The 12,886-nt window shown below is 38.2% G+C and overlaps 1 long non-coding RNA gene across 1 annotated transcript in view; it reads right to left on the bottom strand.

The window, feature by feature from the left end:
* LOC130709251 (uncharacterized) overlaps positions 1–11,748 on the bottom strand; it is a 72,116-nt gene extending 60,368 nt beyond the window's left edge. Inside the window, exons 1-2 of the long non-coding RNA XR_009009763.1 lie at positions 11,603–11,748; positions 5,006–5,067 (exon numbers count right to left, since the gene is read on the bottom strand). This is a non-coding gene — a long non-coding RNA (uncharacterized LOC130709251). The remainder of the gene's footprint in view (positions 1–5,005; positions 5,068–11,602) is intronic.
* Positions 11,749–12,886: the final 1,138 nt, after the last annotated feature.

The following is a 12,886-nucleotide window of genomic DNA, read 5'->3' as shown; positions in this document are numbered from 1 at the left end:
CCTGTTATAAAATAATATAAAATTACTTTCCCCTAAAGGTATAGCACATACCTTTGAGATCTCAGAGCAATTCAGATAAGGCACATACAGGATCAAGACACCATTGCCTCATTTTTTAAAAATGTTCTGCATACATTGATCACTACTTGACCCTACACAAATTATTTAACCTTTCTCTCTCCACAAAAAGAATTCTGACTCCAACTGTCTTCTGATAGACAAATTATTGTTTTACAGCATTTAAAACCCTTTTTAATTGCTCCTCTTGCTCACCATTGGTGAGCTTTGAAATATAGATAACACAAACTTTTAACATCCGCCTTCATGCAAGACATTCATTCTTGTAACAATCCTTTTGAAATCTGCACTCACTCCTTCTACTTCCTCTCTACTCATCACTCCTCATTCCAACCCAATCTGGTTCCATTTTCCCATCCACTCTTCTGATACCAATAACCTCCCTGTCATCAAGTCTAATGGACTTTCCTGAACACTCATCCCTTTTAACTTCTCAGCCACATTTCACACAATCGATTCCTTCCCTCTTCTTTCTCTCTTTTCTCATTTGGCTTTGGTAAAACTTTATTTGCTCTTTTATGTTTCAATTGTATCTTTTCTTCCTCCTCTAACCTGCTGAACATAATGGTCAGCCCCTTCTCTGCGGTAACACCATCCACTATCCTAATCAGAGCTCAGGTTTCACCATATTCAGTAACACCAAATCCATGCCTCTGGCTCAGAACACTCTTTTGATCTCCATACTCAAACATTTAGATGCCCTCCTGTATCTCCACCCATCTGTCCCTTCATTCCTTCAACTCAACATTTCCCTAGTGGAGATCCTCTTGTTCTCCCCCCAGACACCAACTCACTATTAACAACATCACTAACTTTCAGATCAACCTGATACAGAACTTTGGAGTGGTTTTAATTACTCCTTCCCCTTGACCCGTACTTCAAATCAGTCAAGCTCACAACATTCTCAAATCTCTACCTTCTTTTTCAACACTGTTCCTAGCATACAACAGAAGTTACCAAGGGTTACTTTCTGATTTTATTTTAGCTATTTCAGCTGTATTTATTTCAGCTGTATTTCAGCTGTCATTTCTTTCTTCTGAATTATTTGTTCCTGAAAGGAAGCGGCTGTGTTTTATTCATACCGTGTAATCCTTTAGCTGTGCCACTGAATGCTAGAAGGGCAAAAGCAGTAGGCTCCAGAATTTCTATAAAGAAGGTGTTTAGCAATCTGGCTGTGGGAGCAGGGAGGACACAGGAGACTTCGTTGGAAGCAGCATTTGCATGGTTAGCACACTGTTTTCACTTAGGCTGCTTAGGTGGCTTCGGGATTCTGATGGAGATTTTGATGGCTCTAAAGACCCCTAAGATCCCTTCGCACTGCCTCAGCTGATAAGCACATTGCCCAAAAATAAATTGTATTAAGGAAAGAGCAGGAATAAACCCAGCTTCTAGAGATGGTGAAAAGAGCCTTTTACATTTCCCTGGAGTCACAGCCTGTCCCTACTGAGTCCAGCTCAGAAGAATGTCAAGCCGTCCCTTTTTCTTGCCTCCTTCTCCCCTTCTCTCTTCCTCCCATGATTCCTTACCCACCTGCCCCTCTTCTCTAATTCCACTTCTCCATCCCCTCAGCCTGGTCTTGTGTGCAGAAAGAAGGAACAAAGGGAAATTATCTCTCTATGACTAGAGCCAGATGAAGCCTCTTCATCTGATTGCATAGCTCTGATTCTAAAGAATTTCTGTCTTTTTTCCCATTTTTACCATTTCCTATTATTCTAGTATGGAATAAGCCAGAACCCCCAGGAGGGAAGGGTAAGCACTCTACCTATGAAAGGGTGAGGATTTTAAAATCCCATCCTGCAATTCACATAGTCCTACAAAACTCAACACAGAGACTGGCACAAATAAATATTTGGTAAGTAAACTAATAAATGTGTTCTCTGTAAGATTCACAGCTGAAATGGAAGTAGTCTCAAAACCAAACATACTAAATTCTGATTAATGTGTAATGCTTTATAAAATACAATAAAAGAATTTAATCTTTTTTATTTTCCTTGGATTAATGGTGCCTTCCTAATGAATCCAGGCTGTTAATGAATTTGGCTCAGCGCTAGTAAAATCAGTGAAGCATTTCTGTCAAATCAGTATTCAGAGTATGTCTCCACTGATTTCAGCATAATAGTTAATATGTGAACTACCAAAACACAGTTGTTTCCAGTCCAGTGCTCAAAGATCCTTCCCTTGAAAAAAATAAGAAAAACGTTGATGTTATAGAGATACCCCAAAATATAGAGTTCTAAATGTCATCAAATAGGATGTAAAGCCACATTTTGGTAAATCATGTTCTATATTTCCACTAAATAGCTAGAATAAATGTTACATAGCTGAGATCAGATGTGTTTGGTTGGCAACACCCATCCCTACACCGCCCAGCTTCAGCATCCATTTGTGGGAGCCAGATGGAAAATAGGGATAGAAAAGAATGGTTTTATATGCGGAGTCCAGGGTCCAGAGAGGACCAAAGACACAGGATAATATCTAGTCCTTTTTACAGTCTGCCCTCAAGATTCAGTCTGAGCTATCATAGAGAAAAGGGCTGCAGAGAAAAGTTGAAGTGGCTGTTTGCAGAAGGAATTTCATGAGATTGGTGCCAGGTTAACAATCTCCAAGGCAGAGCTGGGGAAAGGGCATTTTATCATTTCTGTAAATAACACAACATGGCTCCAATGTGGCCGTAAAAATGGCGAGGAATTCAGTCAGATTTGGCAGAGATGTTGCAGCTTTGGGAGCACTGTAAGAAAGTATGCTGGCTAGAGAAGCAGCCTTCCCACAGAGGCCACTGGAAAGCAGCTTGCAGCCAGCAGCTCTCAACAGGGAGAGTTAAATGGAATAGCACCAGATGGGTGTTAGGAGCACAAGTGAATCCCAAGAATGACTGGGGAGTTTTAGAGGTTGTGCAGATGGAAATCAACTAGCTAACAAAATAAACATATAAGCAAGCATGGCCTCATTTGGAACCAAAACCACTGAAGTTTGGGGATATGTGGTCTTATAGTCATAATGTATAAATTGATATCCTTCTTATTCAAAGTTAACCATTCTAGGATGTGTGCGTGTGTGTGTGTGTATGATTTCACTTATGAGTCTGAAGTTTTCAGCTACTTGGATACCAGAATATAATCCTTAATTTAATCCAACTCTCTTTTCTCTTGATTATTCATTTTACCCAAATAGAAAACAGCAATATGCTTTTTTTTTTTTTTTTTTTTTGAGAAACTACATTGAGCAGTGTGGAAAAAAAAATTTTAATAGTCTTCCATTAATGAACACAAAATGTATTTGGGGACATGAAATGACACATAAAGAACAATTAAGAAATAGATCAAGAATATATGCTAACGTGCTCACAGAATACTTCTGGAAGAATACATAAAGACAGCGGTTTCTTCTGCAGAGGAGGACTGAAAGATAGGCATGGTTGGGGCAGCTTCATTTCATGCTTAGGCATTTGTACAGTTTGAACTTTTTTGCCATGTGTGTGTATTACCCTTTCAAAAACAAAATAAATGAGTTGTCTTTTTCTAAAGGAAGTACAGAATAAAGTATTAAAACCTAGCTATAATCTGTACAAGAGCATAAGTCATTGGAGTCAGACAAACCTGGCATTGCTAACTGATCTAAGCCTGTTAAGACTTTCAGAATTCTCTGGTTCTTTTTGGTAGATGTCTATAATCTCTGAAAATTAATAGTAGATGAGAACTCTATCTACAGTCTTATTAACAGTTAGGATACTATAATGAAAGCAAATCTCGGGCCAAATATTGTGACAAATACAAATATTTATTAGTAAGTGGGCACTAAAAATGCCATACAATCTTGGAGCTTGGTGGAAGTCCTTTAGACATTCAAACATGTATCTCACAAGCATTACAGACATGAAAATATTTTAGCAACAGAATCAGCTAATCTTCTACTTGGAGCAGACAACAGAATCTTCCATTAAGTGGTAGAGTGCTGAACTAAATGGACTGAGTGCTTTTTTAAAGAGTTTTAGGCTGATGGGCTTCCTAATTCTTATTAATATATATTATGATATAATATTCTTATGCAACATTTATAGAGGTATCTGCATATCATTTCTAGTCAACAAACATATCTTAAATACCGCTTACTTCGCCAACAAAAATTTATTTCTAACAGATGCAGCACAGTACAATCTTAGAGGATGTAGGCTCTGGAGTCAGACCACCTGGGCTCAAATCTGGCTGTGCCACTTGCTAGCCACATAACCTTGAGCAAATTATTTAAGTTCTCTGTGCCTCTTTTCCTTCATTTATAAAATAGGGGTGTTAATTATGCCTACCTTGAAGGTCATTATGAGAATTAAATGAGTTGATGTTTACAAAGTGCTAACATCAGTGTCTGGCAACTAATAAGGGCTATATTAGTACTTATTAAATATATTAAATTGGCACCTTTTAGGCTAATTAATGAACTCCCTAATGATGGGTTAGGGTTGGTTAGGGTTAGGGTTAGGGTTAGGGATTTCTTGCAGCCTTGGAAGATATAGATAGTGATTCCCTCTGGAACAAAGGGCAGGTATGATTACCACTCAAGAAAAACTTTTTGGATTTCCTAAACTTGGTGTTTGATTCCTGTAATACAACACATTGCATGTGCAAGTGTCATCCAGCCTTCTTTACGTCACCCTATGGGAACTAGATTCTGGAAACTGGTAAAGAAGTATTAATACTCTAATTACTGCTACTGCTATAAGTAATAAACTATCCTTCATCTCTGACCCAAGAGTCTTGTGTCTTCTGCCGGCATCCATGCAGCTGTAGCAGGCAACTCATTAACTTACAAGTAGAGTAAAAGCTTAGCCCTTCACAGTTTTTAATGATATTAAAGATGTACTTTCAGCAAACTTAGGCCAATAAACCTGAAAACTTAGATGAAATCAACAAATGTCTTGAAAGACACAACTTACCAGACCTCTTCATGACATTGGGGAAGGCAAATTTTTCTTAGGCAGGACATGAAAAACACTACCTATAAGAGGAAAATAAATAAATTAGACTTCAACAAAATTAAAGTTTTTGCTCTTTGGAAAATATCATTGAGAAAATGAAAAGGTAAGCCACAGTCTGGGAGAAAATATTCATAATTAATATATCTTACAAAGTACTGTACCCAGAATATATAAAGAACTCTTCCAGCTCAATATGAAGTCAAACAACTTAGTTTTTTTAATGAGCCAAATATTTAAACAGAAACTTCTAAAAACAAGATATAGAAATGGTCAAGAAGCATATAAAAAATTCTCCACATCACTAGACAGCGGGAAAATGAAAAATAAAACTACAATGACATATCACAACATACCCACTACATGATGGTTAAAATTTAAAAGACTGGCAATGCCAAGTGTTGACAAGGATGTGAAACAACTACAACTTTGGTATGTTGTTGGTGGGAATATGAAATAGTATACTGTAAACACTTTGGAAAGTAGTTTGGCAGTTTCTTATTGAGTTAAATGTATACTTATCATATGACCAAGCATTTCTACTCCTAGATATTTCCCCAAGAGAAAAATGTATGTAAACACAAATACTTCAACAAAAATTTTCATAGCAGCTATGTTCAAAATAGTCAAAAATGAGGCCATATATGACAAACCCATAGCAAACCTCATTCTCAATGGTGAAAATCTGAAAGCATTCCCTCTAAGATCAGGAACAAGGCAAGGATGTCCACTGTCACCACTTTTACTTAACATAGTTTTGGAAGTCCTAGCCATGGCAATCAGAGAAGAAAAAGAAATAAAAGAAATCCAAATTGGAAAAGAAGAAGTAAAACTGTCACTGTTTGCAGATGACATGATACTATACATAGAAAATCCTAAAGATGCTACCAGAAAACTACCAGAGCTCATCAATGAATTCAGTAGTTGCAGGATACAAAATTAATACACAGAAATCTCTTGCATTCCTATACACTACGAATGAAAGATCAGAAAAAGAAATTAAGGAAACAATCCCATTTACCATCACATCAAAAAGAATAAAATATTTAGGAATAAATCTACCTAAGGAGACAAAAGACCGGTACTCTGAAAACTATAAGACACTGATGAAAGAAATCGAAGATGACACAAATAGACAGAAAGATATACCATGTTCTTGGATAGGAAGAATCAATATTGTCAAAATGACTATACTACCCAAAGCAATCTACAGGTTCAATGCAATCCCTAACAAATTACCAATGGCATTTTTCACACAACTAGAACAAAAAAATCTGTAAATTTATATGGAAACACAAAAGACCCCGAGTAGCCAAAGCAATTCTGAGGAAGAAAAATGGAGCTGGAGGAATCAGACTCCCTGGCTTCAGACTATACTACAAATCTACGGTAATCAAAACAGTATGGTACTGGCACTAAAACAGAAATAAAGATCAGTGGAGCAGGATAGAAACCATAGAAATAAACCCACACACCTATGGTCAATTAATCTACAACAAAAGAAGCAAGAATATACAATGGAGAAAAGACAGTCTCTTCAATAAGTGGTGCTGGGAAAACTGGACAACTACATGTAAAAGAATTAAATTAGAACATTCTCTAACACCATACACAAAGATAAACTCAAAATTGCTTAAAGACCTAAATGTAAGACTGGATACTATAAAACTCGTAGAGGAAAATATAGGCAGAACACTCTTTGACATAAATCACAGCAATATCTTTTTTGATCCACCTCCTAGAGTAATGAAAATAAAAACAAAAATAAACAAATGGGACCTAATTAAACTTAAAAGCTTCTGCACAGCAAAGGAAAGCATAAACAAGATGAAAAGACAACCCTCAGAATGGGAGAAAATATTTGCAAACAATGCGACCAACAAGCAATTAATCTCCAAAGTATACAAACGGCTCATGCAGCTCTATGTCAAAAAAGAAAAACCCAATCAAAAAAAATAGGCATAAGATCTAAACAAACATTCCTCCAAAGAAGACATACAGATAGCCCAAAATCACATGAAAAGACACTGAACATCACTAATTATAAGAGAAATGCAAATCAAAACTACAATGTGATGTCACCTCACACCAGTCAGAATGGCCATCATCAAAAAATCTACAAACAATAAATGCTGGAGAGGGTGTGGAGAAAAAGGAATCCTTCTGCACTGTTGGTGGGCATGTAAATTGGTACAACCACTATAAGAACAGTATGGAGGTTCCTTAAAAAACTAAAAATAGAGCTACCATATGATCCAGCAATCCCACTCCTAGGCCTGTATCCAGAGAAAACCATAATCCAAAAAGATACATGCACCCCAATATTCATTGCAGCAATATTTACAATAGCCAAGACATGGAAGTAGCCTAAATGTCCATTGACAGAGGAATGGATAAAGAAGATGTGGTACATATATACAGTGGAATATTAGCCATAAAAAAGAATGAAATAAGGCCATTTGCAGCAACATGGATGGACCTAGAGATGATCATACTAAGTGAAGTAAGTCAGACAGAGAAAGACAAATATCACATGGTATCACTCATATATAGAATCTAATTTTTAAAAATGATACAAATGAACACATATACAAAACAAAAACAGACTTACAGATATTGAAAACAAACTTATGGTTACTAAAGGGGAAATGTGAAGGGGGGATAAATCAGGAGCTTGGGATACACATACTCACACTACTATATATAAGATAGATAACCAACAAGGACCTACCATATAACACAGGGAACTCTACTCAACATTCTATGATAACCTATATCAGAAAAGAATCTGAAAAAGAATGAATATATGTATATGTATAACTGAATCACTTTGCTGTACATCTGAAACTAACACAACATTGTAAATCAACTATACTCCAAAAAAAGTCAAATTTAAAAAAATAGTCAAAAATGGAAACAAAAGCATTCAACAGGTGAATAAGTAAAGAAATTGTGGCATGTCATATAATGGAATGTTACTCATCAGTAACAGGAAAGAACTACTACTGCATACATAAAATGAATGAATCTTAAAACCATAATGCTGAGCAAAAGAAGCCAAAAACTGAAGTGAATATACTGCATGGTTCCATTTACATGCAGTTCTAGAAAAAGCAAAACTAACCAATAGTGACAGAAATCAGATCATGAGCCTGGAGATGGAGAATTGGCTTCAAAGCAGTATGAGAAAAGCATTTGAGGCTATGAAAATATTCTATATATTGTTTGGAGTGATGATTATAGGGAATATACACACACATATGCCAAAGCTCATCAAACCGTACTGTTAAAATTAGTGCATTTTATTTTATATAAATTATAGCTGAAGTGATTTTTTTTAAATCATGACCACTTTCACTAGTTATAAAAGATTCAGTGGGTTTCAACCTCACTGAAACTTTGTCTAAAAGATATGAATGATACTATCTATTGTACTGGCAAGAAAATTATATTAAATAATTCATATAGACCATTTAGCACCATGCCTGGATCAAAGTAATAATAATAATGTACCCTAAATAACTGCTGAGAAGGTTAAGAGTAGTATCGATGGTATTATCCATTAAGTTTCCCTGGGGAGGTGATTTCTGAGAAAACCATTAATGAAAGACATGAATTATTGGGGAGAACATTCCATACAGAAAATGTCAGGCAAAAGCACTGAGGTAAAATTGCCAAGATGAATATAGTAATGGGTAACCATCAGGTATATTCTTCTGGGTTAGACAGAAAATTGAGAAAGAAGTTATGGAGGAAGAGAAGGTGAGAGGTGATAAGTCCAGAGATGTAAAAACTAGACTAGGAAATAATGGGACACGTTAGACCAAGTACAGCAATGATATAGAGAGACTGGTGTTCAAAGTAGGCTATTCTGAAAACTATATGTAAAGTGAATAGAAGTAGGCATGACTTGAGACAAGTAGAGGTAGAAACCTATCACTTCTCCATGCAAGAAGCAACAAGGCTTAGGTTAAAAGAGAGAAAAATAAGAATGTGCAAGAAACATTGTGGAGAAATATTTTCAGAAACTGACTCTAATTAGAAGCAAAAAAGAAAAAGGAGTTGCAAATAACTTCAAAGTCTTAAATTGGAAAAATGGGTTGTTCTTTAATACTAATGCCCAAGTGCACAATATGTGCAGAAGGAGAACAGAAAGGAAATCTCAAAAGAGAAAGTATTTTAAAGGGAAAATAGGAGAGAGGTTAGAGATTGTGGTAGTCCTTAGTGCTTGTGTTAGTTTGCTAAGGCTGCCATAAGTATCAGAAACTGGGTGGCTTAGAACAACACAGAAGCATTGACTCACAGATCTGGAGGCTATGAGTCTGAGATTAAGGTGTCCGCAGGGTTGGTTCCTTCTGAGGGCTATGAGGGAGAATCTGTTCCCTGCCTCTCTCTCAGTTTCTGGTGGTTTACCAGTGATCTTTGGTGTTCCTTTCTGCTAATGCTGCATCACCTGAATCTCTGCCTTCATCTTCATATGGTGTTCTCTCTCTGTGCATGTCTGTGTCCATATTCCCCATTTTCATAAGAAAACCAGTCACACTGGGTCAGGGATCCACCCTACGACCTCACCTTAACTAATTATCTTTGCAATGACCCTATTTCCAAATAAGGTCATTTTCTGAGATACTAGGGGTTAAGACTTCAACACACGAATTTGGGGGACACATAATTCAACTCATAAAAGTGCTGTTCACCAAATATTTCTAGCCATCCCCTTCTGAGCATATGTAGAATTGTATTTCCTCACCCTCTCTGAAGTTATGTGTAGCCATATGACGTGCTTTGGCCAATAAAATGTGAATGAAAGTGACATATACCATGTCCAGATGAAGCTTTAAAGGCCAGTGCATGGTTCAGCACATTCTCTCCCCTCTGCTTAGGTATATGTCAAGGTCAATCCTCCATCAGCCAGTGTCACTGAAGGACTATCATATAACAAGCAGAGCTTCCCTTCTGACTTGCATTGGGAATACAGCAAGAAAAAGAAATAAGCTTTTGTTGCATTGAGTTAGTTAAATTTGGGTATTTTTTTGTTATTCCTACTAGACACTTAGCTTATCCTGACCAACAGAGGGAATTCCCTGGCAGTCCAGTGGTTAGGACTTTCACTGCTGTGCTGTCACTGCCAAGGGCCTGGGTTCAGTCACTGGTTGCGGAACTAAGATCCACAAGCCGCACAGTGTGGCCAAAAAAAATTTTTTAATAATAATAATAATAATAATTTGGAACTGAGCAATACAGAGATGACTGATCTTTTTCTCAGAAGAGTAGTGATTAAAAAAATAACTATCTATGAGTCAGCCATCACTTCACAGTTTTAAGGAAAAAAAGGCTAAAAACAGATGAGACCAAGAGCTTTGTTCCAACTCTGCACTGAACAGCAAGTTGGCAGATTGTTTCTTTGGTGGCCTCCAGAGAACCATGTCTCCTTGGGTAGAACTCTTCAACCTTGACTTTGGGATTGGCTATTTGACTGGCTTTGGCCAGTGGTCCACTAATGGGCATGATGAAAATAGAGTCTTGCACATGGAGCCCATCCTTTTGGAGTGCTTGCCCTCTTCACCCTCCCTCGCAGAACCCAGCAACCATGTTGTGAGAAGTCCAACCTAGCCATGTAGAAAGGCCACACAGAGGACCATCAAGACCATGGCTGACAGCTCCAACTGAGTTCCTAGTAATCATCAATTTGCCAGCATATGAGTGAGGTTTCTTGGAACTGGATATTTCAGCCACAATTAAGCCACCAGAACTGATGTCATGTGGAGCAGAAATGAACTGGCACATCAAGTCCTGTTCAAATTGCAGAATTATAAGCAAATAATGACTGTTGTTGTTTTAAGACACTAAGCATGTGGGGTGATTATCGTAACAATCAATAAATGCTTTTTGTATGATAAGTAGTTGAAAAATTAAAAGTAAGAAATTATTCTGGGTATTAATAATTCCTTGTTCTTTAGTAAAAGAATACTTTAGCATTACAGAGCCAAGATCATGAGCTCTGAAATGGGCCATATTTGAGTTAAAACTCTGGCTCTGCCATTTACTACCTGGACAAACACAGGCAAAAAAAACAATATGTGGGCAGAGTAGAAGTACATGCTCTCACTCCCTCTTTCGAGAACGCCGGAATCACAACTAACTGCTGAACAATCATGGACAGGAAGACACTGGAACTCACCAAAAAAGATACCCCACATCCAAAGACAAAGGAGAAGCCACAATGAGACGGTATGAGGGGCACAATCACAATAAAATCAAATCCCATAACTGCTAGGTGGGTGACTCACAAACAGGAGAACACTTATACCACAGGAGTCCACCCACTGGAGTGAAGGTTCTGAGTCCCATGTTAGGCTTCCCAACCTGGGGGTCCGGCAACGGGAGGAGGAATTCCTAGAGAATCATTCTTTGAAGGCTAGCGGGATTTCATTGCAGGATTTTGACAGGACTGGGGGAAACAGAGACTCCACTCTTGGAGGGCACACACAAAGTAGTGTGTGCATTGGGACCCAGGGGAAGGAGCAGTGACCCCATAGGAGACTGAACCAGACCTACCTGCTAGTGTTGGAGGGTCTCCTGCAGAGGCCGGGGGTGGCTGTGGATCACCGTGAGGACAAGGACACTGGCAGCAGAAGTTCTGGGAAGTACTCCTTGGCGTGAGCCCTACCAGAGTCCGCCATTAGCTCCACAAAAGAGCCCGGCTAGGCTCCAGGGTTGGGTGGCCTCAGGCCAAACAACCAACGAGGAGGGAACCCAGCCCCACCCATCAGCAGACAAGCGGATTAAAGTTTTACTGATCTCTGCCCACCAGAGCAACAGTCAGCTCTACCCACCACGAGTCCCTCCCATCAGGAAACTTCCACAAGCCTCTTAGATAGCGTCATCCAGCAGAGGGCAGACAGCAGACTCAAGAAGAACTACAATCCTGCAGCCTGTGGAACAAAAACCACATTCACAGAAAGATAGACGAGATGAAAAGGCAGAGGGCTATGTACCAGATGAAGGAACAAGATAAAACCCCAGAAAAACAACTAAATGAAGTGGAGACAGGCAACATTCCAAAAAAAGAATTCAGAATAATGATAGTGAAGATGATCCAGGACCTCAGAAAAAGAATGGAGGCAAAGATCGAGAAGATGCAAGACATGTTTAACAAAGATCTAGAAGAATTAAAGAACACACAAACAGAGATGAACAATACAATAACTGCAATGAAAAATACACTAGAAGGAATCAATAGCAGCCTAACTGAGGCAGAAGAACGGATAAGTGATCTGGAAGACAGAATGGTGGAATTCACTGCTGTGGAACAGAATAAAGAAAAAAGAAAGAAAAGATATGAAGACAACCTAAGAGACCTCTGGGACAACATTAAATGCAACAACATTCGCGTTATAGGGGTCCCAGAAGGAGAAGAGAGAAAGAAAGACCCGAGAAAATATTTGAAGAGATTATAGTCGAAAACTTCCCTAACATGGGAAAGGAAATAGCCACCCAACTCCAGGAAGCACAGAGAGTCCCATACAGGATAAAACCAAGAAGAAACACACTGAGACACATAGTAATCAAATTGGCAAAAATTAAAGACAAAGAAAAATTATTGAAAGCAGCAAGGGAAAAACGACAAATAACATACAAGGGAACTCCCATAAGGTTAACAGCTGATTTCTCAGCAGAAACTCTACAAGCCAGAAGGGAGTGGCATGATATATTTAACGTCATGAAAGAGAAGAACCTACAACCAAGATTACTTTACCCAGCAAGGATCTCATTCAGATTCGATGGAGAAATCAAAAGCTTTACAGACAAGCAACAGCTAACAGAATTCAGCACCACCAA

This window comes from Balaenoptera acutorostrata, chromosome 11 (assembly GCF_949987535.1).
Source record: "Balaenoptera acutorostrata chromosome 11, mBalAcu1.1, whole genome shotgun sequence".
Lineage (NCBI taxonomy): Eukaryota > Metazoa > Chordata > Mammalia > Artiodactyla > Balaenopteridae > Balaenoptera > Balaenoptera acutorostrata.
The sequence above is the reverse complement of the archived record's forward strand: the minus strand, read 5'-3'. Positions and strand labels throughout refer to the sequence as shown.